General features: G+C 42.7%; 1 protein-coding gene across 50 annotated transcripts in view; it reads right to left on the minus strand.

The window, feature by feature from the left end:
* R3HDM2 (R3H domain containing 2) overlaps nucleotides 1-25,331 on the minus strand; it is a 173,544-nt gene that overhangs the window by 107,076 nt on the left and 41,137 nt on the right. For 31 of the 50 annotated variants that reach the window (XM_070052457.1, XM_070052488.1, XM_070052494.1 and 28 more), the window contains one exon: nucleotides 21,334-21,401. The gene's annotated coding sequence lies outside the window, so the exon portion shown is untranslated. Of the gene's footprint in view, nucleotides 1-809; nucleotides 950-8,655; nucleotides 8,715-21,333; nucleotides 21,402-25,331 lie in introns of all 50 variants that reach the window. The other 19 variants (XM_070052476.1, XM_070052464.1, XM_070052458.1 and 16 more) reach the window with 3 other exon arrangements.

Consider the following 25,331-nt stretch of genomic DNA (forward strand, 5'->3'; position numbering starts at 1 on the left):
CTGCTATTGCGGCCAATGGGGAGTGAACCAGTGTATGGAAGACCTCTCTCTCTCTCTCTCTCTCTCTGCCTCTCTATAACTCTTTCAAATAAATAAATCTTAAAAAGGAAAAAAAAAAAAAAAAAAAAGCAGGCCGGCGCTGTGGCTCACTAGGCTAATCCTCCGCCTGTGGCGCCGGCCCCCCAGGTTCTAGTCCCTGTTGGGGTGCTGGATTCTGTCCTGGTTGCTCCTCTTCCAGTCCAGCTCTCTGCTGTGGCCCGGGACGGCAGTGGAAGATGGCCCAAGTGCTTGGGCCCTGCACCAAAAAAAAAAAAAAAAAAAAGTTTCCATACCCTTCGCAAGCTCATGACAAGAGCCTCAGGTGATCATTGACATCATAAATAAGAGTGTCAATTGTTAAATCAACAACAGGAATCACTGTGCACTTACTCCCCATATAGGACCTCTGTCTTTAATGAGTTATACTATGAGAATTAACTGTAAAACTTGTCTTCAAATAGTACTTTATACTTTGTATGTCTGTGTGGGTGCAAATTGTGGAAATCTTTACTTAGTATACAGCTGGTCTTTTGTATATAAAGTTAATTAAAAATGAATCTTAATGAAGAATGGGATGGGAGAGGGAGGAGGAGGTGGGACAGGAGTGGGGGTGGGAGGGCGGTTATGGGTGGAAGACCTGCTATATTCCTAAAGCTGTACCTATGAAATTTGTATTTATTAAATGAAAGCTTTCAAAAAAAAAAGTTCTGTGATGACGAAATTCTGGGTATTGGACACTTGCATTGTGTTAACACAACTGAAGAACTTACTTTTTATGTAAATCTCTACTATATTGGACAGTGCAGGTTAGGAAAATCCTCGGAAGATCACCGGGTTTTCTCTCACATGTAAAGCTGTCTCCTCTCAAATACAGCCACTTCCATGCTGTCTTGACTTTCAGCCTCCAAACCTGAGCAAAATAAATCTACGTTTTTTTTTTTTTTTTTTTAATTTTTTTTGACAGGCAGAGTGGACAGTGAGAGAGAGAGACAGAGAGAAAGGTCTTCCTTTGCCGTTGGTTCACCCTCCAATGGCCGCCGCGGCCGGTGCTCTGCGGCCTGTGCACCGCGCTGATCCAATGGCAGGAGCCAGGTGCTTCTCCTGGTCTCCCATGGGGTGCAGGACCCAAGCACTTGGGCCATCCTCCACTGCACTCCCTGGCCACAGCAGAGAGCTGGCCTGGAAGAGGGGCAACCGGGACAGAATCCGGCGCCCCGACCGGGACTAGAACCCGGTGTGCCGGCGCCGCAAGGCAGAGGATTAGCCTAGTGAGCCGTGGCGCCAATCTACATTCTTTATAACGTACCTATTCTAAGGTATTTATTATAGCAGCAGCAAATAGAGTAATATACCTATTATATCTTTTTGCTACATTAAATTATAGTCTGCCATTTTAGTCTCCAAAATATAATATCAAGTAAGACTGCAAAGTCTTATCATTCTTAGCATTCTAAAAGATATAGAGAATCCACAATACCTAGAATTCTGCTTTCCCTATCCTAGTGCCCTACCACCCAACTAGTCTGCTCCATTAGATGGCAAGTGGCTGCCTATCAGGCGCTAAAAGCAGTAGGAGCAATTCATAAGAGTTCACAGGATGAGCCAGCATTCTGGCACTGCATTTTAAACTGCTGAATGCCATTCATCCCATATGAACATCAGTTCGAATCTTGGCAGCTCCAATTCCAATACAGCTCCCTGCTAATGTGCCCAAGAAAGCAGGGGAAGAGAGCCCAAGTACTTGGGCCCTGCCACCAATGTGGAAGACCTGGATACAGTTCCAGGCTTCTGGCCCCACCCTGGCCACTGCAGCCATTTGGAGTATGAACGAGTAGATGGAAGATATCTCTCTCTCTTTCTCTTCTCTTTGTAACTTTGTCTTTTAAAATAGATAATCTTAAAAAAAAAAAAAAGCAGCCTACAGGAAACAAGATAGTTATTCTTGCCCTTAAAATTGAAATCTGGAGTTTAAAAACATGTTTGTGAGGGCCCGGCACTCTGACACAGCAGGTTTAAAGCCTTGCAGCACCAGCATCCCCAGTGGGCGCAGGATTGAGTCCTGGCTGCTCCACCTCCAATACAACTCCCTGCTGATGCACCTGGGAACACAGCAGAGAATGGCTCAAGTCCTACTGGCCATTGTAGCCACTTGGGGAGTGAACCAGCAGATGGAAGACCTCTCCCTTTTCTCTCTCTCTCTGCCTTTCTATAACTCTGCTTTACAGATAAATAAATAAATCTTTAAAAAAATATACTGTATCATTACTTCAAGAACAGGAGTCAAGTGGCCAGTGCTGTGGCACAGTAGGCTAAGCCTCCCTCTGCAGTGCCAGCATCCCATATCGGTGCCAGTTCGTGTCCTGGCTGCTCCACTTTGAATCCAGCTTTCTGCTAATGGCTGGAAGGGCAGTGGAAGATGTCCCAAGTGCTTAGACCCCTGCACCCATGTGGGAGACATGGATGAGGCTCCTGGCTCCTGGCTTCGGATTGGCCCGGCTCTGGCCATTGCAGCCATTTGGGGAGTGAGCCAGTGGATGGAGGAGCTCTCTCTGAGTCTCTCCCTCTGTTTGTAACTCTGCCTGTCAAATAAATAAAATCTTTTAAAAAAGAAAAAGAAAGAAGGAAACTGAGACAATCATTTACAAGAAGAAAACAAAACAAAACAAAACAAAACAGGAGTCAAATCTACACCCATATTTTTTTCAAAAGGTACACCCAAACTCAGAGATAGCCAAAAGAGAAAGGCAGGCAAAAAGATTTTACCCTCTTCAATGCCCAAATGAGTGACAGCTCTTCCCTTTCGGCTCACAGTGATAATGAAAGGGTTAAATACTTAAAGAAGTAAAGAATGCACAAGTGGTAGTATACACACTTTTCAAAGAGAAAAAAAGCAGGGCTACAAAGGGAAAAAAATATTTTCATGTAGATGTGATGGAGGAAACTGCACAGAATGAAGACAAGAAGGAAGCATCAGTTCTGATGCACTGCAAAACACAAAAAGGGAGGAAGTATCACTCAACATAATTGCCTTGCTGTTAGATACTGCCATCTCCCTCCATAGTCTGTAAAGGAGAGACAGGCGATAAGAAATAGCCCCAAACAAAACAAACCAATCCCTCACAATGTATACCCCCAAACCAGACAACTGCAGTCTCCTCAAATATCTGAATCATATTTATAACTAAAAAAGAACCTTAATGTTTTAAGTTAATGTTATACTTTTCACAGATTTCTCCTATACCTCTCCTAAATAACCATCATCAACGCAATACCCACAAAAAAATTTAATGTCATCAGAAAAGCCAGCAAAACACAATCTCTATCTTTTAGCAGTCTATGGCTGGCATAGCTACTGTCTCACCGATCCTGAAACAAAAACATATAGATGTATACCATAACATTAGAGTCCCACTTATTTTACACACACTGCAGACTGCGACCTGTTTCCATACTGCCTCACAGCCTCCTCAGGATGGGCCGGTGGGATTTCACATGAACCAAATCTGTCAACCAAGTTGAAGACAGACACGTGGGTTCTAATGAGCAGTGGTGAAAAAAAATATATACTGCTCCATTCAGCTCCAAACAATGATAAATAATTCAGGAAGAACTGCTGCAATACAGAGCACAGCAGCAGGATTTAAAAATAGACCACAGGCTAGAGAGCCTGGGGTGGGGGAATCAGGAGTCAAAGAAAATGGATTCATGTCAACAAACCCCCAAGCCCTTGGCAACAAAGAATGCTGCTGAAATTGTCACAGATACCAGAATTCTAATGGATCCAAAAAAAAAAAAAAAAAAAGGTAAAGTATTTTTCAGGAATTTAGAAAATCTGATAACAAGAGAACTAATAAACAATAGTACTATTTGGAAATAGCAGTTATTACATAAAATCAAATCCAAAAGATAAGAAACAGATTTTTTGTAGTTTTATTTATTTGAAAAGCAGAGCAACAGAGAGTGAGAGAAAAAAAATCTCTCTGATGGTTCAGACTGTAAATGCCCACAAGAACTGAGGCTGAGCCAGGTCAAAGCCAGAAGTCTGAAATTCGACCCAGAAGCAAGAAAGTGAGCCATCACCTGCTGTCTCTCAGAGTGCACATTAACAGGAAGTTGATTCAGAAGCAGAGTGGGACTCAAACCTCAGCACTTGGATACAGGATGTGGGCATTACTAGCAGTGATTTAATCACTGTACCACAATGCCCACCTCAGGAGACAGTTTTTAGAAAGAAAGGTATTAAAATTCTATTTTTTATACCACTATGTCATAGGTTTAACATCAATTTAAACTCTTACTCACTAATTATATCTCTAGTAGTGAGGGTTGTTATGTTTTGGAAAATGGTTTGGATGTTTTTCTTTTTTTTCCTTTTTTTTTTTTTTTCTTTTTGACAGGCAGAGTGGACAGTGAGAGAGAGAGACAGAGAGAAAGGTCTTTCTTTGCTGTTGGTTCACCCTCCAATGGCCACTGTGGCCGGCACACGGCGCTGATCCGAAGCCAGGAGCCAGGTGCTTCTCCTGGTCTCCCATGCAGGTGCAGGGCCCAAGGACTTGGGCCATCCTCCACTGCCCTCCCTGGCCACAGCAGAGAGCTGGACTGGAAGAGGGGCAACCAGGACAGAATCCAGTGCCCCGACCAGGACTAGAACCCGGTGTGCCAGCGCCGCAAGGTGGAGGATTAGCCTATTGAGCCACGGTGCCAGCTTGATTTGGATGTTTTCCAATGGCCCATGTATTATGGCTTTGGTGCCAAAGTCTTTTTTTTTTTTTTTTTTTTTAAGATTTATTTATTTATTAGAAAGGCAGAGTTACACAGAGGCAGAGAAAGAGAGAGAGAGAGATTGCAGAAGTCAAGAGCTTCTTCCAGGTCACCCACATGGGTACAGGGGCCCAAGCATTTGGGACATCTTCTACTGCTCTCGTAGGCAATATCAGAGAGCTAGATCAGAAGTGGAGCAGCCAGGTCTCAAACCAGCGCCCATATGGGATGACGGCACTGTAGGCCGTAGCTTTACTGGCTAAGCCACAGTGTTGGCCCCTGGTACCAAAATCTTAATGGTTAGATAAGGACAGTCCAAAATCCTGGGTTCATATTAATCATGCAAGTTTCAACCTATTCAAGAATGATTCAAATATAGGCTCTGATGAATAGTGTTGGCTGGACAATCTGAAGACTGTACCTTGAGGACTATAAGAATAGCCAGACCCAAATGTATTCAATAAACTCAACAATGTGTGCAATGCAGAAATATTATTCTGTATTCAAAACTATATTTTCCCATGGTCATCACAATACACACCATTCTCTCTTCATAAGCCTGAAAGTAATTTAAGACAACTACAAATTTTAAGGGCCAGTGTTGTGGTGCAGTCGTTAAGCCCCTGTTTGCAATGCTGGCATCCTACACTGCAGTGCCAATTTCATTTCCAGATCCTTTGCTTCTGATCCAGCTCCTTGCTAATGTGCCTGGGAAAAGAAGTGGATGACGGTCTAAGTACCTGGGTCCTGACTACCCACGTGGGAGATCCGGATAGAGTTCATGGTTCCTGAATTTGGTCTGGCCTAGCCCCAGATGTAGTGGGCAACTGGGGAATGAACGAGCAGATGGAAGCTCGCTTACTTGCTCTCTCTTCCCCTGTCATTCTGCCTTTCAAATAAATAAATGAATGAATTTTTAAACACTTAAAACCACCTGGGGCTAGTCTCATTCCTCAAATGCCCAAAATGGACAAGGTTGTGCTAGGCCAAAGCCAAGAGCCAAGAATGCAATTCAAGTCTCCCAAGCAGATGGCAAGGACACAATTACTTGAGTCATCATTGCTGCCTCCCAGAGTCTGCATTAGTAGGAGGCTGGAATCAGGAGCCAAGACTGGGAACCAAACCCAGGTACTTGGGTGCAATTTGCATGTGTCCTAATTGATGTCTTTTTCTTTTCTTCTTTTTTTTTTTTTTTTTTTTTTTTTTTTTTTTTTTTTTGACAGGCAGACTGGACAGTGAGAGAGAGAGACAGAGAGAAAGGTCTTCCTTTTGCCGTTGGTTCACCCTCCAATGGCCACCGCGGCCAGCATGCTGTGGCCAGCGCACCGCACTGATCCAATGGCAGGAGCCAGGTACTTATCCTGGTCTCCCATGGGGTGCAGGGCCCAAGCACTTGGGCCATCCTCCACTGCACTCCCGGGCCACAGCAGAGAGCTGGCCTGGAAGAGGGGCAACCGGGACAGAATCCAGTGCCCTGACCAGGACTAGAACCCGGTGTGCCGGCGCTGCAAGGCGGAGGATTAGCCTAGTGAGCCGCAGCACCGGCCCTAATTGATGTCTTAATTACTAGGTGGCCACATGCCCACCTCCCAAAGCTTTCTTTAAAAGAAAAGGTGGAGGTACAGTGCTATGGCACAGGAGGTTAAGCCAGTTTGCTATGCGGCCATCTCATATCGAGTCCAGCTTCCTGCTAACTTACCTGGAAAGACAGTGGATGATGGCCTGAGTACTTGGGCACTGCCACTCATGTAGGAGATCAGGACAGGGTTACTGACTCCTGGCTTTGCCTAGATTTGGCTGTTGTGGTCACTTGGGGAAAGAAGCAGTGGATGGAAGATCTCTCTAACTCTGCCTTTCAAATAAACAAATAAATCTTAAAAAAAAAAAAAAAAACAGAGGCATGGACATCAGACAGGAATAAGATGAGCTTAGAACTCTGGCTGTAAATGAGGGGACTCTGGGGCAGAAACTTTAAAGACTTAGAGACATAAGGGATATGTGGGAATACTGGGATAGGAAGAGGTATCTAAGGACACCAAGAAGACTGAACAGAAAAGCAGTCCTCAAAATGTGGTCTGGAACCCCTGGTAATCCCCAAGATTTTTCCATAGGACTTGGAAGGTCAAAATCATTTTTATACTATCAATATCTTGTTTATCATTCCACACTCATGCTGTCATGTATATAACAGTTTCAAGAAGCCAAATGGGGGAGCCAGCGCTGTGGCACAGTGGGTTAAAGCCCTGGCCTGACACACCGGCATCCCATATAGGTGCCGGTTCTAGTTCCAGCTGCTCCTCTTCTGATCCAGCTCTCTGGCCTGGGAAAGCAGTGGAAGATGGCCCAAGGACTTGGGCCCTGCACCCACGTGGGAGACCGGAGGAAGCTCCTGGCTCCTGGCTTTGGATAGGCAAAGCTCCAGCCATTGTGGCCATTTGGGGAGTGAACCAGCAGATGGAAGACCTCTCTCTCTGTCTCTACCTCTCTCTGTAACTCTGACTTTCAAATAAATAAAAATAAATCTTAAAAAAAAAAAAAAGGAAGAAGAAGCTATATGGGGTGTTGTCCTTGTGCAAATAGTTAAGCTGCTGCCTGTGACACTGACATCCTATATCATATCACAGGTTTCAGTCCCAGCTGTTTCCCCTTCTAATCCAGCTTCTTGCTAATGTGCCTGGGCCCCTGCTACCCAGGTGGGAGAACTGGATGGAGTTCCTGCCTCCTGGTTTCATCCTGGCTCACACCTGGCTGTTCTGGTCATTTGGAGAGTGAATCAGTAGATGGAGGATCTCTCTCTCTGCTTTTCTTTCACTGTTGCTCTGACTTTCAAATAAGTAAATAAATAAAGCCTTAAAACTAAGAAGTTATATGGTCATGTAATACCACAACTACTTTGAATTAAAGGGTAGGTATGAGAATCCAACTGTGTTTATTAATTCAACCATTAAAAAGATTTGTGAAATGAAAAGACATATCTCTAAGTTTTGTTGTTTGTTTTAGAAAGTTATTTTTGGCTGGCGCCGTGGCTCAAGAGGCTAATCCTCTGCCTTGTGGCGCTGGCACACCGGGTTCTAGTCCCGGTCGGGGCGCCGGATTCTGTCCCGGTTGCCCCTCTTCCAGGCCAGCTCTCTGCTGTGGCCTGGGAGTGCAGTGGAGGATGGCCCAAGTCCTTGGGCCCTGCACCCCATGGGAGACCAGGAGAAGCACATGGCTCCTGGCTTCGGATCGGCGCGATGCACCGGCCGCAGCAGGCCGGCCACGGCGGCCATTGGAGGGTGAACCAACGGCAAAAGGAAGACCTTTCTCTCTCTCTCTCTCTCTCTCTCTCTCTCTCACTCTCACTGTCCACTCTGTCAAAAATAAAATAAAAAAAGAAAGTTATTTTTCAGAAAAATATAAAAAATATGTCATCATTTAATAGATTTACTGCTCTTTTTAATTAATGGTTTAAATTTGTTTTAATTTCCAATACACTAGTATTTATAAGTATTAACTCACAGAAACCAAAGCTCTTTGGAGACCTGATTTTTTAGAAGTATAAAGGATACCAAAAAGGTTGAAAACTACTAGATAGATATTTCCACTCAGTGAGATAGAGATACTGAAGAAGAAATCACTTTGGAAAAAAAAGCTGGATAAATTTCTGTTTAATACATGGTAAATGTAATGTGCCAGGAACTGACACAAAGTAATAGACATTTACACAGGAGGGATTGGAATCTAGGATCATCAAACTCTGAAAGTAGTTGAACCCCTGGGCTTTAAGTGGGGTCAAAAAGGAAAATGCATGGTGAGAACAGTGGCAGAGCAGCAAAACAAAATGCTAGAAGGAAAAATAGTGGCCTCAGGACATACCAATATTTAAAGGAGAAGGAATGGTTTCAGGTTCATCTATTTTCTTCTCTTGGTTTACTCTGGAGCAAAAAAAAAAAAAAAAAAAGACCAAAGGATAAATGGAAAAACTGCAAATGAAATATAAGAAGGGAGATATTGATAAACAGGCATTCATTCATCCAACGCATAATTACCAGGCTACCACTAAAAAAGTATCTAGAGAAGCACTGTCCAAAACAACTAATAGTCAATCTTAGTTCATCAGCAGAAGCAATAGACTGGAAATAAAAATAAAACTTTACTTACGGGGCCAGCACTGTGCTATGGCGGGTAAAGCCACTGCCTGCAGTGCGGCATCCTATAATGGGTGCTGGTTTGAATCCTGGCTGCTTCACTTCTGATCTAGCTCTTTGCTATGGCCTGGGAGAGCAGCAGAAGATACCCCAAGTCCTTGAGTCCCTGCACCCATGTGGGAGACCTGGAAAAGGCTCCTGGCTCCTAGCTTCAGATCAGCCCACTTCTGGCCATTGTAGCCATCTGGGGAGTAATCTAGTGGATGGAAGACTCTCTCTGCCTCCGCCTCTCTAACTCTGCCTTTCAAATCAATCAAAAAAAAACAAAACAACAACAACAAAAAAAACTTTAGTTATAAGACTGGCAGAGGCAGCCCATTTTGAAAAATTCCAGAGCTTGGGGCCGGCATTGTGGTGTAGTGGGTAAAGCTGCCACCTGTGAAACTGGCATCCCATAAGAGTGCCAATTCAAGTCCCAACTGCTCCGCTTCAAATCTGGCTCCTTGCTAACGGCCTGGGAAAAGCAACAGAGAACAGCCCAAGTGTTTGGATCCCTGCCATTCATGTGGGAGACCCAGAGAAGTTCCTGGTCCCTGGCATTGGCCTGGCCCAGTGCCACCTGTTTGTAGCCATTTGGGGAGTGAACCAGCAGATGGAAGATCTCTCTCTAACTCTTTTAAATAATAAATAAATAAATCTTAAAAAGAAAAAGTTCCAGAGCTCAAAGCCACCTAGTTTGTAGCCCAATCCAAGAAAACAAGTCCAAAAATTTTTTTCTTCAAATGTTTAATAGTTGGCCGGCGCCGCGGCTCACTAGGCTAATCCTCTGCCTTGCGGCGCCGGCACACCGGGTTCTAGTCCCGGTCGGGGCGCCAGATTCTGTCCCGGTTGCCCCTCTTCCAGGCCAGCTCTCTGCTGTGGCCAGGGAGTGCAGTGGAGGATGGCCCAGGTGCTTGGGCCCTGCACCCCATGGGAGACCAGGAAAAGCACCTGGCTCCTGGCTCCTGCCATCAGATCAGCGCGGTGCGCCGGCCGCAGCACACCGGCCGCGGCGGCCATTGGAGGGTGAACCAACGGCAAAAAGGAAGACCTTTCTCTGTCTCTCTCTCTCACTGTCCACTCTGCCTGTAAAAAAAAAAAAAAAAAAAAAAAAAAATTTAATAGTTATGTGGTCCTATGGCAATACATTACTTCACCCAACTACTTACATAGATAGGTGCAGCTCTGAAATACAAAGAAAAATCTTTAAGAACTACTATCATATATACTAAACTGTCAAACTCAAATATAAGCTCCAAAATAAATTATAAAAATCAAAGGAGAAACATCTAGATGCACTTAGTTTGCAAAGGCTATTTTAACTGTCACCCTAACCTTAAAATGCAGAAGTTCAGATTTTACACATATACATTCTTTGAAGGAAAAGATTAAGAAAGAGGAGGGGCTGGCGCTGTGGCACAGTGGGTTAAAGCCCTGGCCTGAAGCGCATCCCATATGGGCGCAGGTTCTAGTCCTGGCTGCTCCTCTTCTGATCCAGCTCTCTGCTATGGCCTGAGAAAGCAGTAGAAGATGGCCCAAGTCCTTGGGCCCCTGCACCTGCGTGGGAGACCTGGAAGAAGCTCCTGGCTCCTGGCTTCAGATCGGCACAGCTCCGGCTGTTGCAGCCAATTGGGGAGTGAACCAGTGGATGGAAGACCTCTCTCTCTATCTCTACCTCTCTCTGTAACTCTTTCAAATAAATAAAGTAAATCTTTTTTTTTTTTTTTAAAAAAGAGGAAAAAAAAAACAGTACACAGAATTTAGCATTAAATCCAAAGAGAACTTTGAACAAGAAAGGATATATTACTATGTTTAAGCTGTCACTAAATTTTTTTCACGCTCTCATCTTGTGCTAAGGGAGCTGACCTATACCTAGTTCCACACCTGTATCTCATTGATTTGCAAACTGCTAGAAGTACCTGGGTTTCAACAGACATCAAACAACATTAGAAGTATATTTTATCTGAGCTTTATTTGGCTTCCATTTCTCCTTTTAAAGAATTTGAGGGGTGGGCATTTGGTGTAGCAGTTAAGACAACACTGTGACACCTGCATCTTGTACTGGAGGGCTTGGCTAATTTTAGCTTCCCGTTAATGCACACCCTGGTAAGCAGTAGTTGATGGCTCAAGTACTTGGTCCCTGCAACCCACATGGAAATCCATTTGAGTTCCAGGATCCTGGCTTCAGTACACCTGGCCCTGGCAAGTGAAGGCATTTGGAAAGTGAAGCAGCAGGTGGAAGACCTCTGTTATTCTCTCTCTCTGAATATAAAACAAGTCAAATTAATTTTTTTAAAAAAAACAGCTTTAGATAGGAAGGAATTATTGGACAATATTAAGTAACAATGTGTGTATCTAATGTTAACAAAAATTTACTGGTTTGGAAGGGAGGAATCAGAGGGCCAGCACTGTGGTGCAATGAATTAAGCCATTGCCTACAATACCAGCATCCCATACGGACACGGTTCAAGTCTAGGCTGTTCCACTTGTAATACAGCTCTTTGCTAATGGCCTCAGAAAGCAGCAGAAGATAGCCCTAGTGCTTGGGCCCCTTCACCCACGTGCCAGACACAGAGGAAACTCGTGGCTCCTGCCTTTGGCCTGACCCAGCCCTGGCCATTGAGTCATTTGCGGAGTGAACCAGCAGATAGAAGATCTCTCTCTCCTCTTTCTCTCCAATTCCTTCCAACTCTGCCTCTAAAATACATGAATCTTAAAAAATAATCAGTTTTACCTCCTAGCAGAAATAAAAGGCAGACCAAAAATGCATGAAACAACAGTTTTTAAGTCACAGTTTATCAGGCGAAGGACAAGGATTCCAGAGATGGCAAACCAATGAGGTGAGCTCCATGATTACCCAAACTTAATGCCTAGCAAGTATGAGGGTACTTCAAAAAGTTCACAGAAAACAAAATCAAAATATGTTCATGTTGATACAAAAATAGTTTGAAATTGATATATAGTTTTCTTTTTAAAATTAACTTATTTATTTGAAGGGCAAAGTTACAGAGAGGAGACACAGAGATCTTCCATCCACTGGTTTACATCCCAAATGGCCACAATGACTAGGGCTGGTGCAGGCCAAAGCCAGGAGTTTCTTCCAGGTCTTAGGGACCTGGAAGGGTCAGGGACTTGGGCCATCTTCCACTGCTTTCCCAGGGGCATTAGCAGGGAGCTCTATCAGAAGAAGAGCAGCTGGGACATGAACCATATGGAATATTGATGCTACAGGCAAGCAGCTTAACCCATTGTGCCACAGGGACCACCCATGAAGAGTTTTTTCATAACATACATTTTCCATAAGCTTTTTAAAGATCCCTAATATGCAAGGATTTCAAAAATTTTTGCACCAAAATAAATTTATTTTAATTCCATTTCCCACAGATTTTCTAACATATTTCTTATTTGCAGGTAATATCACAAGCAAAGGACTCTAGTGAAAGCAAGGGCAGAGTCTAGCATGCTCCCTGAATGCAGAAGGCAGAATTGAGAACCTGAGAAAGCCAAGGAGGCAAGAGTTCACTGGCAGCATAAGTTAAAGAGAGATTACACTGCAAATTATGTATCTGACAAAGGACTTGTATCTAGAATATATGAAGAACCCTTAAAGCTCAACAGTAAAGAAGTAACCCAATTATAAAGCTGGCAAAAGACATAAACAGACATGTTCAAAATCATTAGCCTCTAGGGAAATGCAAATTAGAACCGCCACAATAAGCTATTACTGCATGTCTATCATAATTGTTAAAATAAAAAATACTGACAATAACAAAAGCTAGTAAGGATGCAACTGGATCACTTATACATTGCTAGTAGGAATATAAAATGGAATAGCCACTTCAGAAGATAGTTTGGCAATGTCTTATAAAATGAAATCCGTAGTTATTATATTACCACCCAGCAACTGCATTCTTGGGCATCTACCCCAGACAAATAAAAACTTATGTTTACACTTAAATCTGTATATGAATGTTCATGGTAACTTCATTAAAATGGCCAAAAATTGGAAGCAACATAGAAGCCCTTCAACAGATGAGTGATTAAACAAACTGTTGTCCAGCCATATCATGGAGTAACAGCAATAAGAAGAAACAAATTGTTGATTCATGAAACAACTTGGATGAATCTCAAAATAATTATGCTCACTTAAGAAAAAGCCAATCATAAGAGGCGAAAAAAGTCAATTATTTTCTGTCTCTCTCTCTCTCTCACTGTCCACTCTGCCTGTCAAAAAAAAAAGTCAATTATCCATATTATATGATTCCATTCATGTAATATTCTTGAAATAACAGTAGAGATCCTTGTGGGGATGGAACTACTCTATCTTGATAGTGATGACGGACAAATAACCTAAATATGTGTGTCAGTTGTAAATCCAAAGAGGAGAAACAAATAAAAAATATTTAAAAAATAGTAACTTCAAAGTTTCCAACTTGAAATCAAAACTTTAAAACATAGATTCTAGAAGCTCAAAAGACCACAACTCAAAACCAGTGAGAGAGAAAATCTTAAAAAATGCCAGAAGAAAAGGATACATTATGAATGAAGAAAAGATACAGATAACAAAACTCTCATTGGAAATTATTTAAGTCTAAAGACAAGGGAATAACAATGGACTAAAAGAAAAACTGTCAACCAGGAATTCTATATTCTCAGAAAATAACAAAAGCAAAAAGACTATCTAAGATGCATGAAAGTTGAAAGAACTCATCAACAGCAGACCTAAACTAGTCCTTCAGACTAAATGAATCTAATAAGGGATGGAAAACTGAATCATCATAAACAAATGGAGAGCAGGAGGAATAGTTATTAAGTGGGTAAATGTAATAGACTTGTATATTATTATAAAGTTCTTATATTATACATGAAGCAGTATTTTACTTTAAAATACAAAGTATGGCCACTGAAAAGAAAAATGGCAATCAACACAAAGTCGATAAGGAAGCCCAGGCATCAGACTTACTATTACCAGATCATCTTTAAGTCAGCTATTTTAAATAAGTTCAAAAAAGGAAAGAAAATCATGTGGAAATAACTAACAGAACATAGAAGAACACTGCCTCATGAAATCTGGATTGGCAATAGAAAGTCAGAAATTATAAAAAGGAATTAGAAACTCTGGAGTTGAAAAGTATAATAGAAATGGAAACAATCAGTAAAAGTGCTCAACAGCAGATTTAAGTAGGCAGACAAGATAATAAATCTTTAAGTAAATTAAAGATTATCTAGTTTGAGGCACAAAAAAAAGAAAGAATAAATATGAACAAAGCCTCAGAGACCTGTGGAACATCAATTAAGCATATACCAGCAAATGAATATTGGGAATTCTATGAGAAGACAAAAGGGAAAAGAGCATTTAATGAAACAATGGCCAAAAAAAAAAAAAAAAAAAAAAAAAAAAACAAAACACTTCTCAAATCTGATGAAAAACACTCATCTAGGAGCCAGTGATTTTTTTTTAATTTATTTATTTGAAAGTCAGAGTTAAACAGGGAGAGAGGAGAGGCAGAGAGACAGACAGAGACAGAGACAGAGACAGAGACAGGTCTTCCATCCATTGGTTGACTCCCCAGTTGGCTGCAACGGCCAGAGCTGTGCTGATCCGAAGCCAGGAGTCAGGAACTTCTTCCAGGTCTCCCACACGGGTGCAGGGGTCCAAGGACTTGGGCCATCTTCTACTGCTTTCTCAGGCCATAGCAGAGAGCTGGATCGGAAGTGAAGCAGCCGGGTCTCAAACTGAGGAGCCAGTGTTGTAGCACAGTGAGTTGAGTAACCACTTGTAACACCGGCATCCCATACTGAAGTGTTGGTTAAAGTCCTGACTAATATACTTCAGATCCAGCTTACTGCTGGTGCACCTAAGAAAGCAGTGGAAGACAGCCCAAGTGCTTGGGTACCCTCTACCTACATGGGAGACCCATATCGAACACTGTACTCCTGGCATCAGCCTGGCTGCTGTGGCCATTCGGGGAGTGAAACCAGAGAACTGATCTCTTTCTCTCCTTCCGTCTATCTGCCTTTTAAATAAGTAAATTTGATGGGGAAAACACACACACACACACACACACACACACACACACACTTATCTGCATGTCTACGAATACCAACAAATTTCAACTAGGAAAAAGTCAGAGATTCTCACCTGACACATCATAATCAAATTGTTTAAAAAACAAAGATAGGCTGTAGTGTGGCTCACTTGGCTCATCCTCTGCCTGTGGCGCTGACACCCCAGGTTCTAGTCCCGGTTGGGGTGCTGGGTACTAGTTCCAGTTGCTCCTCTTCTAGTCCAGCTCTCTGCTGTGGCCCGGGAGGGCAGCAGAGGATGGCCCAGGTTCTTGGGTCCCTGCACCCACATGGGAGACTGGGAGGAGGTACCTGGCTCCTGGCTTCGGATCGGCGCAGTGCCAGCCATAGCGGCCATTAGGGGAGTAAGCCAACAGAAGGAAGACCTTTCTCTCTGTCTCTCTCTCACTGTCTATAACTCTCTCTGTCTGTCTATCTCTGTCTTTCTCTCTCTCTCTCTCTCACTGTCTAACTCTGCCTGGCAAAAAATTAAAAATAAATAAACAAACAAAGATAAACAGAGACTCCTAAAAGCAGCCAAAAGAGAAGCATCCCATCACATATAAGACAACCCTGTATGATTAATAGCAGATTTCTCATCACAAATCATGGAGGCCCAAAGGCTACACCTTCAAGGTGATGAAAAAAAAAAGACTAACAAAGAGTGGGTATTCAGGACAGCAGTTAAGTTTTCACTGGGGACACTGAGGTCCTGTATCAGAATGCTGCTCCAAGTCTGGGCTTTTTAGCCTTCTTTTGCTGGTGATGACCCACATATCTGGGTTCCTGCCAACCACATGGGAGATCAAGACTGAGTTCTGGGCTTCTAGCTTTGGCCTGGCCCAGCCCTGGCTGTTGTGGGCACTGGAGTGAACCAGAGGATGGAAGATCTATCTGTCTCTGTGTCCTTCAAATAAAATGAAAATAAATAAAAGAAAAAAAATTAAGCAGCTGAAGATAGCCCAAGTGCTTGGGCCCCTGCCACCCATGTTGGAGACCTGGATAAAGTTCCTGGCTCCTGGCTTCAGCCTGGCTTAATCTGACTGTTGTGGCCAGTTGAGGAGTAAATCAGCATTTGGAAGGCCTCTCTCTCCCATTCTCTGTCATCTGCCTTTTAAATCAATCTTTTTTTTTTTTAATTGGAAACTAAATGATGATGATATGGAAAAATAGGAATCCTCATGTTACTGGTAGAAATGTAAAATGAGACAATACTGTATAAAAGCCTGGTGTTTCCTCAAAAAGTTACATGTAGAATTATCATATGCCTAACAATTCTACACTTAAATACATAACCAAAAGAATTGAAAGCAGGGGCCGGCGCTGTGGCATAGCGGGTAAAGCCGCCATCTGCAGTGCTGGCATCTCACATGGGTGCCAGTTCAAGTCCCGGCTGCTCCACTTCCAATCCAGCTCTCTGCTGTGGCCTGGGGAAAGCAGTAGAAGATGCCCAAGTCCTTGGGCACCTGCAACTGCGTGTGAGACCCGGAAGAAGCTCCTGGCTCCTGGCTTCAGATCAGTGCAGCTACAGCTACTGTGGCCAATGGGGGAGTGATCCAGAAGATGGAAGACCTCTCTCTCTGTCTCTCCTTCTCTTTCTGTGTAATGTTTTCAAATAAAGAAATAAATCTTTAAAAAAAGAAAAGAATTGAAAGCAAGGACCCAGATCCTTTATCTTAAATATTTATAGTAGTATTATTCATAATACCTGAAAGGCAGAAACCACCCAAATGTCCACCAACTAAAGGATGAATAAACTGATGTCTGTGTATGTACAATGTACTATTATAGTCATTACAAAAGTTGAAATCTTGTCCTTTGGAAAATGCAGATGAAACTGTTAGTCATACGTGAAGTAAGACTGGCACAGAAAGGTACTGCATAATCCACTCATATGTTCAATCTGAAAGGGTTGCTCTCATAGGAATTCAAAAGTACGATGGAGGTTACCAGAGGCCGGGGAAAGTAAATGGGAAGAAGGGATGGGAAAATACTGGTTAACGAATAATAAATTGTAGTTAGGAGAAAAAAGATAATGACTATATATTTTCTGTGTGTGTGTGTGTATAAAAGGTAGAAGATTTTGAGTATTTTTACCATAAAGAAAAAAAATGAATGTTTTAGGAGATATATTATGTTTACTCTGATTTGAACAATGCATGATGCATACATGTTATTAAAACATCATATAGTACTCAATAAATAAATACAATTTGAATGTTACTGGTTAATTTTTTTTTTTTTTGAAAGGCAGACTTACAGAAAGGAAGAGGCACAGGCAGACAGATTCACTGTGAATTCAGTTGATTCACTCCCAAACAGCCTAAAAAGCCAGGGCTGGGCCAGGCCAAAGCCCAGAAGCCAGGAACTTCATACTGGTCCTTCCACATGGGTGCAGGGGCCCAAGGAGTTGGGCCATCTTCTGCTGCTCTTCCACACACGTTAGCAGGGAGCTGGATTAGAAGTGGAGGAGCTGGGACTTGAACTGGTACCCACTTGGGATGCTGGCACTGTATGGAATAACCCATTGACCACAGCACTGCGCACCTCCCCCAAAATCTTTTTTAAACTTTAAAGAAACAAAGTAGTAGTACATGCTACAACTTGGATAAACTTTAAAAAACCCAGACACAAAGGTCCAATATTGAAAGGTTTCTTTTACATATGACTGCTTTGGTTTGGCAAATCCATACAGACAGAAGGCAGATTAGAGGTTATCAAGAGATGCAGGGAGGGAATAGGGAGAGATGGGTATGATGTAGTTTATGGGATGATGAAAAAGTTTTAAACCAGAGAAAGTTAGTAGTTATAAACAGTATAAACACATGTTAATTATATGAACTTCGCCTCAACTGCAAAAAAATTAACTTGAAGGGAAAAAAGAGTACACATCCATACAAATACTTCTGCACAAATATTTATAGCACAGCTTTATTTGTAATTGTCAAAAACTAAAATAATCCAAGTGTCCATCATCAAGTGAATGGATAAACAAACTGTGTAATGTCTATAATGGATTTCCACTTAGTAATAAAAATGAATTAATTATTGACATAGGCAGTAACATAATTAAACTGAATAAAAATGCCAGACCAAAAATAAATAAATAAATGAGTACATTCTATGATTCCATTTATATAAAATCCTAAGTAATGCAAAATATTCTATTCTGACATGAAAACTGATCAGGGACTGCCTGGAGATCAGAAGTTGGGTTACAAATGAGGATAAGGAAACCTTTCAGCTGGTGAGCCTGTTCTTTATCTTGATTGTGGTGAGTTTCACGGATATGCACACTTGTCAAAACTTAAATTAGGGGCCGGTGCTATGGTATAGTAGGTTAAGCCTTTGCCTGTGGTGCCAGTATCCCAAATGGGCGCCAGTTTGAGTTCCGGCTGCTCCACTTCCAATCTAGCTCCCTGCTAGTGGCCTGGGAAGGCAGTGGAGGATGGCCCAAGTGTTTGGGCCCCTGTACCCACGTGGGAGACCTGGATGAAGCTTCTGGCTCCTGGCTTCCGATCTGCCCAGCTCCAGCCTTTGCAACCATCTGGGGAGTGAACCAGGAGATGGAAGACCTCTCTGTCTGTCTCTCTCTGTCTCTGTCTCTCTCTCTTCCCCCATCCCTCTGTAACTCTGCCTCTCAAATAAATAAATCTTAAAAAAAAAACCTTAAATTATGCATTTTAATATATATAGCTTGTTCCATGTCAATTATACCTCACTAGAGCTCTTTCTTTAAAAAAGATGGGGAAAAGGAAACAGACAAATATATTCATGTTGGCCACTCAATTGAGAAGGTACAAGCAATTTTACTTTAACTCACTGAGTGTACAGACAACCCTTGACAAGACTGAATATGGAGGACCACTCAAAGTAGATTATGAATTTCAATTTTCATAAATTTGAAAATACTTCCATTTAACCTAAATTATCATTTCAGAGATGCTGAATCTTGATTTCTCACTGACATTCAATTGGTAGTGCTGAAAACTTTCAATTCTCCTTTACATATGGTAAGTAGTGTAATCAATGTGATCTGTAATTGAGCATTTAGATATACCAGGAAAGCTCCTATAAGAAATCCTTGTAAGGGGCCAGTGTTGTGGCTCAGTGGATTAAACCACTGCTTGGAACTTCCACATGCCATATGGGAGTGCCAGTTTGAGTCCTAGCTACTCTGCTTCCAATCCAGTCCCCTGTTAATGTGCCTGGAAGCAACAAATGATGGCTCAAATACTTAAGTTCCTGCCCTGATGGGTTCCTGGAGTCATCCTGGCCCAGCTCAGCACAGGCTGTTACAGTCACTTAAGGAGTAAACCAGCAGACAGGAGATCTTTCTGTCTCTCTCTCTCTCTCTCTCTCAAGAAAGAAAGAAAGAAAGAGAGAAAGAAAGAAAGAGAGGGAGGGAGGGAGGGAGGGAGGGAGAGAAAGAGAGAAAGGAAGGAAGGAAGGGAGGGAGGGAGGGAGAGAGAGAAAGAGAGAAAGAGAGAGAAAGACAGAAAGAGAGAGAAAGAGAAAGAGAGATAGAGAGAGAGAGAAAGAGAGAGAGAGAGAGAGAGAAAGAAAGAAAGAAAGAAAGAAAGAAAGAAAGAAAGAAAGAAAGAAAGAGAGAGAGAGAGAGAGAGAAAGAGAGAGAGAGAAAGAGAAAGAGAGAAAGGGAGGAAGGGAGGAAGGGAGGAAGGGAGGAAGGGAGGAAGGAAGGAACCCTAATAATATCTGGGGCTGGCATTGTGTTGGTGCAGCAGGATAAGTTGCCACTTAACACTGGCATTCCTAATTGGAGTGCCAGTTAGAATCCTGGCTTGTCCGCTTCCAATCCAGCTTTCCACTAATCTGCTTGGGAAGACAGCAGAAAATAGCTCCTAGCTCCTGACTTCGGCATGGCCCATCCTGGTTACTGCGGCCATTTTAAAGAGTAAAGGAGTAGATGGAAGATTTTCTCTTTCTCTCATTCTCTCTCTCTCTCTGTCACTCTGCCTTTCTTTAGAAAAATAAAAAGATGAAGATACCTGTCGACAGTATCTCAAGCAAGAAGAAATTAATGAGCAACTTCTGTTACCTATATCAATCACCTCTTTTTTTTTTTTTTTATTTTTTTTATTTTTATTTTTTTGACAGGCAGAGTGGACAGTGAGAGAGAGAGACAGAGAGAAAGGTCTTCCTTTGCCGTTGGTTCACCCTCCAATGGCCGCCGCGGCTGGCGCGCTGCGGCCGGCGCACCGCGCTGATCCGATGGCAGGAGCCAGGAGCCAGGTGCTTTTCCTGGTCTCCCATGGGGTGCAGGGCCCAAGCACCTGGGCCATCCTCCACTGCACTCCCTGGCCACAGCAGAGGGCTGGCCTGGAAGAGGGGCAACCGGGACAGAATCCGGCGCCCCGACCGGGACTAGAACCCGGTGTGCCGGCGCCGCTAGGCGGAGGATTAGCCTAGTGAGCCGCGGCGCCGGCCCTTATCAATCACCTCTTAAGAAAGGAATTCAGGCTGGTATTGTGGCACAAGGGGTTAAGCCACTGCCTACAATGCCGGCATCCCATATGAGCACTGGTTCCAATCCTGGCTGCTCCACTTCTGTTCTAGCTCCCTTCTAATGTGCCTAGGAAAGCAGCAGAAAATGGCCCAAGTGCTTGGGCTCCTGCTACCCACATGGGAGACCCAGATGGAGTTTCAGGCTCCTGGCTTCAGCCTGGCCTAGTCCTGGCTGTTGCAGCCATTTGAGGAGAGAAACAGCAAACAGAAGACTTTTCTCTGTCTTTCCCCCACTCCCTCACAACTCTACCTTTCAAAGAAAGAAAGAATTTACCACTTCCATTTATCTTATATAGATATTCACACAAACTATTTCAAAAAAATTTTAATCTATTTTATAGCAAGTTAGAAAAGCTTGAATGCTAAAAATTCTAAACTACATTTTCCTTTACCAAAAGATTTTTCTTTACCAAAAGTCCATTGTTTTAAAGACAAGTACAATGGATTCACTGGTAGAAAAACATGACGGAATTCTGGGTGAAATTCAATCAAGATCACTTTGTATCCGTGATATTTATGACAAATGAATGATGGCATTATCTAACCCAAACTCCCAGCATCTCTCACTTCAACTGCAGCAACAGGTATTTTTTTTAATTCAGCTGAACTCACTCTTGATATACTCTGTGCATCTCAATTTCTTCATCTATTAAATAAGTACTATAATACTTCCATTTGGATAAGGTTATTTGAGAATTCAATGAGAACAAAGGTATAGCACTTAGTTTGCTGCCTACCACATACAAAGTGCTCCACAAAAGTTACCTATTATTACCTGAACAAAGGCTCAGCCTCCATGAGTCCAGTGCTGGAATGGCATCACATAGAAGAAACAAGTTTAACCTCAAAAAAAAAAAAAAAAAAAAAAAGTTAATATATTGAGATGCTCAAAGAAAATTAACTCAATTCAAAAGTCACTGCAGCACCTCTATTAATATATGAATATCTTCCTTCCCAATTCCTTTTAATTCTTTCCTTTTTTTTTTTTTTTTTTTTTTAAGATTTACTTTATTTATTTGAAAGAGTTACAGAGAGAGGTCTTCCATCCACTGGTTCACTCCCCAGATGGCCGGAGCTGCACCGATCCGATGCCAGGAGCCAAGAGCTTCTTCTGGGTCTCCCACGTGGCTGCAGGGGCCCAAGGACTTGGGCCATCTTCTACTGCTATCCCAGGCCATAGCAGAGAACTGGATCGGAAGAGGAGCAGCCAAGACTAGAACTGGCGCCCATATGGGATGCCGGTGCTTCAGGCCAGGGCTTTAACCTGCTGCACCACAGTGCAGGCCCCTGTTCATTTTTCTCATAATGCTGTACCTCCCCTGAACTCTCCAGTTCCATTCCCACTCTCAATTCACAATTAAAAAAAAAAAAACTCTTGTTTTGTTCTTTCTGCTCTACTGAAGGGAAAGTATTTTGGTCTACTTTTTTTTTTTTCACAGGCAGAGTTAGTGTGTGAGAGAGAGACAGAGAGTAAGGTCTTCCTTTTTCCGTTGGTTCGCCCCCCAAATGGCTGCTACAGCCGGCACGCTGTGCCAACCCAAAGCCAGGAGCCAGGTGCTTCCTCCTGGTCTCCCATGTGGGTGCAGGGCCCAAGAACTTGGGCCATCCTCCACTGCCTTCCTGGGCCACAGCAGAGAGCTGGCCTGGAAGAGGAGCAACCGGGACAGAATCCAGCGCCCCAACCTGGACTAGAACCCGGTGTGCTGGCACTGCAGGCAGAGGATTAGCCTAGTGAGCCATGGTGCCGACTTTGGTCTACTTTATTCTTAAAAGAATCCCTTTTTTTGGGCCTTTTCTAAGATTTATTTATTTATTTGAAAGGTAGAGTGACAGAGAGAAAGAGATCTTCCATCCTGGTTTGTTCCCCAAAGCTACAACAGCAGGGGTTGGGCTGGGCTGAAGCCAGGAGCTAGTAACTTCATCCAGGTCTCCATGGGGTGGTAGGTACCCAAACATCTTCCAGGCACGTTATCAGGAAGTTGGATCAGAAACAGAGCCAGGCCTAGATGTCAGACACTCCATTATGGGCTGCAGGCATGTCAAGCAGCTGCCTAACCTGCTGTACCACAACGCCTAACCCTCTCTGCAGCTATGTTTAAAACATTATCCTTTTACACAAGACAAGTCTAGAAATAAGAAAGCAGATCCCAGATGCTCTTAGTAGGGGAGACAAAGAAATGAAGAGGGGCCAGAGACAGAATTTTTTTTTCAATGAGTATAAGTAAGCATTGCAAACACATAATTAAATATATCCTTCCCTTACTGTAATATTTATCACCACCATCATCATTATTATCATCGCTATTACAACACCTTGAGAGCTTAATCTGCTTTAGGGGTGCTTCTTAATCTACTTTAGGAGCCCAAAGCGCTGGGTGTCACCACTGATACCCTCCACATGCCCAAGTCAGTCTATATTCCTGGAAGGCCAGGAAACACCTAAGTCCTACTGTGTTCTATGTTGAGAGGTGTATCTCAACTCACCATTTTGCTTTGTAATCTTGTTCCACAAAGAGTCTACCTCTGAAGTCTGCTTTCTCAATACCTTTCAAAGAAATCTATGAGGATGCTTTTCTGGTTTCTTTACAGGCTTTGCACTTCAAGGGTTTAGCATCAGAGACATGCAGTAATTGGATGCAAAGACATGTCTAGAGGACATTAACCTTTTTACCACCAACTTTGGTCCTAAAACACTGGCCACTTGGTCAATTTTTTCCCATGAAATACCTTGTTACAACCCACAAAAAGATTACTAGTTGCCTTTCCCCCACAAGTCCTCAAGGCATACCCAGGGTGTCTCATTTTAAGTGGCCATAGTTGTTCACACTGAGAGCCTGGCTACACCAAGGGGTTGTTCTTCAACTCTGAGTCAGAGAATCAAGAGCAACATAATTCAAAAGATACACTAGTACTTGACTGCTCTAAGGGTTTTGTTGATCAAATTGTAGTCATTATAATTAAAAACAGAATACTTTCTGGAAAAAGTCTAATTCTCTTCTATCCTCCATGCATTGTAACCCCCAAGGAGCCTACAGTTACAGCCTCTTTACTAGATTCTTCCACCCGGCCAACATCCAGCTTTGGCAATAAAATGCCACCTGTATATTCCCACTGTTATCAGATTATTACTGGTTTCAGCAATGTAAATCAGAAATTACAGTTAAAAAATCCACTTGTCTGGATTATTATTCTGATTACCAATATAATAATAATCAGATTACTATCTGATTATCCACTTGTCAGGACAATTAATTAAAAAAATATTGACTAGACTAACCTCTAGTCACCTGGAGACAAGTTTTAAACATCCACTCTAACGTTTGGGAATACCAAAATGGCTATAATCTAAAAAAACAGCCATATGTCACTTCCAATAATACACCTATACTGAAAGTGACCTTTCCCCTCCAAAACAGTTTTGAAAGTCATCTGAATTCTTGAACAATAACTTTTACTCTTCTCTAAAATAAGGGCTATGGCAGCCTTAATGAGGCCCAACAAAAAGCAAGGGGCTCACTGTGCCACTTGTCACATCACGTAGAACTTATTCTGATTCATCCTGAAGGGCTAACAGGTCACTAAGATCTGAGCCCTGCCAAAGATTTTTGTTTATTTCATGTATAAAAACACTGTCTACTCAAGACAACCACAATCCAGACACCTTTCCTTGCTACGGAGCCTTGCCCTGCATGACTGCATTGAGCACTTGTCCAAAAAAAAAAAAAAAGTAGTACTTCAGGCTCATATTAGTGATTCTAGATGACTTAACAGCCAAGAGCCCATAAAAAGGACCGAATTATTAACCCTCAGAAATTACTGTTTGTTTTTTTTTAAGATTTATTCATTTATTTGAAAGAGTTAAAGAGAAGCAGAGGCAGAGAGAGAGAGAGAAAGGTCTTCCATCTGATGGCTCACTTCCCAAATGGCTACAATAGCCAGAGCTGGGCTGATCCAAAGCCAGTAGCCATAAGCTTCTTCCAGGTCTCACAGGTGGGTGCAGGGGCCCAAGGTCTTGGGCCATCGCCATCTTCTGCTGCTTTCCCAGGCCATAGCAGAGAGCTAGATCAGAAGTGGAGCAGCCAGATCTCGAATCAGCATCAATATGGAATGCCGGCACTACAGACAGTGGTTTTACCTGCTACACCACAGCGCTGGCCCCAGCTATTACCAATTTTACAAAGAAGTTAAAAATCACCTGGCAAAGAAACTGGTCCCCTCAACATTAGCAGATGTTCAGGTATTACTAGGGTAATATGAAAATTTCAGTACCTGGTAACACCAAGTAATCACAGAAAGTATTTTTTAACCTTGCTTGTTTTGTTCTAACTTGAAAAAGAAAAATATCAAGGCCAATAAAAACAAATCAAGCATGCACTTCGTTTAAAATGAATGAAAAAAAAGGGGCCAGTGAAATAGAGGGGTCGGTGCTGTGGCGTAGTGGGTAAAGCTGCTGGACTGCAGCGTCAGCATCCCATATGGGCACCAGTTCTAGTCCCGGCTGCTCCACTTCCGATCCAGCTCTCTGCTATGGCCTGGGAAAGCAGTAGAAGATGACTCAAGTCCTTGGGCCCCTGCACCCACATGAGAGACCCAGAAAAGGCTCCTGCCTCCTGCCTTCTGATCAGTACAACTCCAACAGTTGCAGCCAACTGGGGAGTGAACCAGTGGAAGAAGACCTCTCTCTCTGCCTCTTTATAACTCTGCCTCTCAAATAAATAAATCTTAAAAAAAAAAAAAGGACAGACTACCACATGGAGACCTGGTAACACCCTA

Source organism: Oryctolagus cuniculus, chromosome 11 (genome assembly GCF_964237555.1).
Source record: "Oryctolagus cuniculus chromosome 11, mOryCun1.1, whole genome shotgun sequence".
Lineage (NCBI taxonomy): Eukaryota > Metazoa > Chordata > Mammalia > Lagomorpha > Leporidae > Oryctolagus > Oryctolagus cuniculus.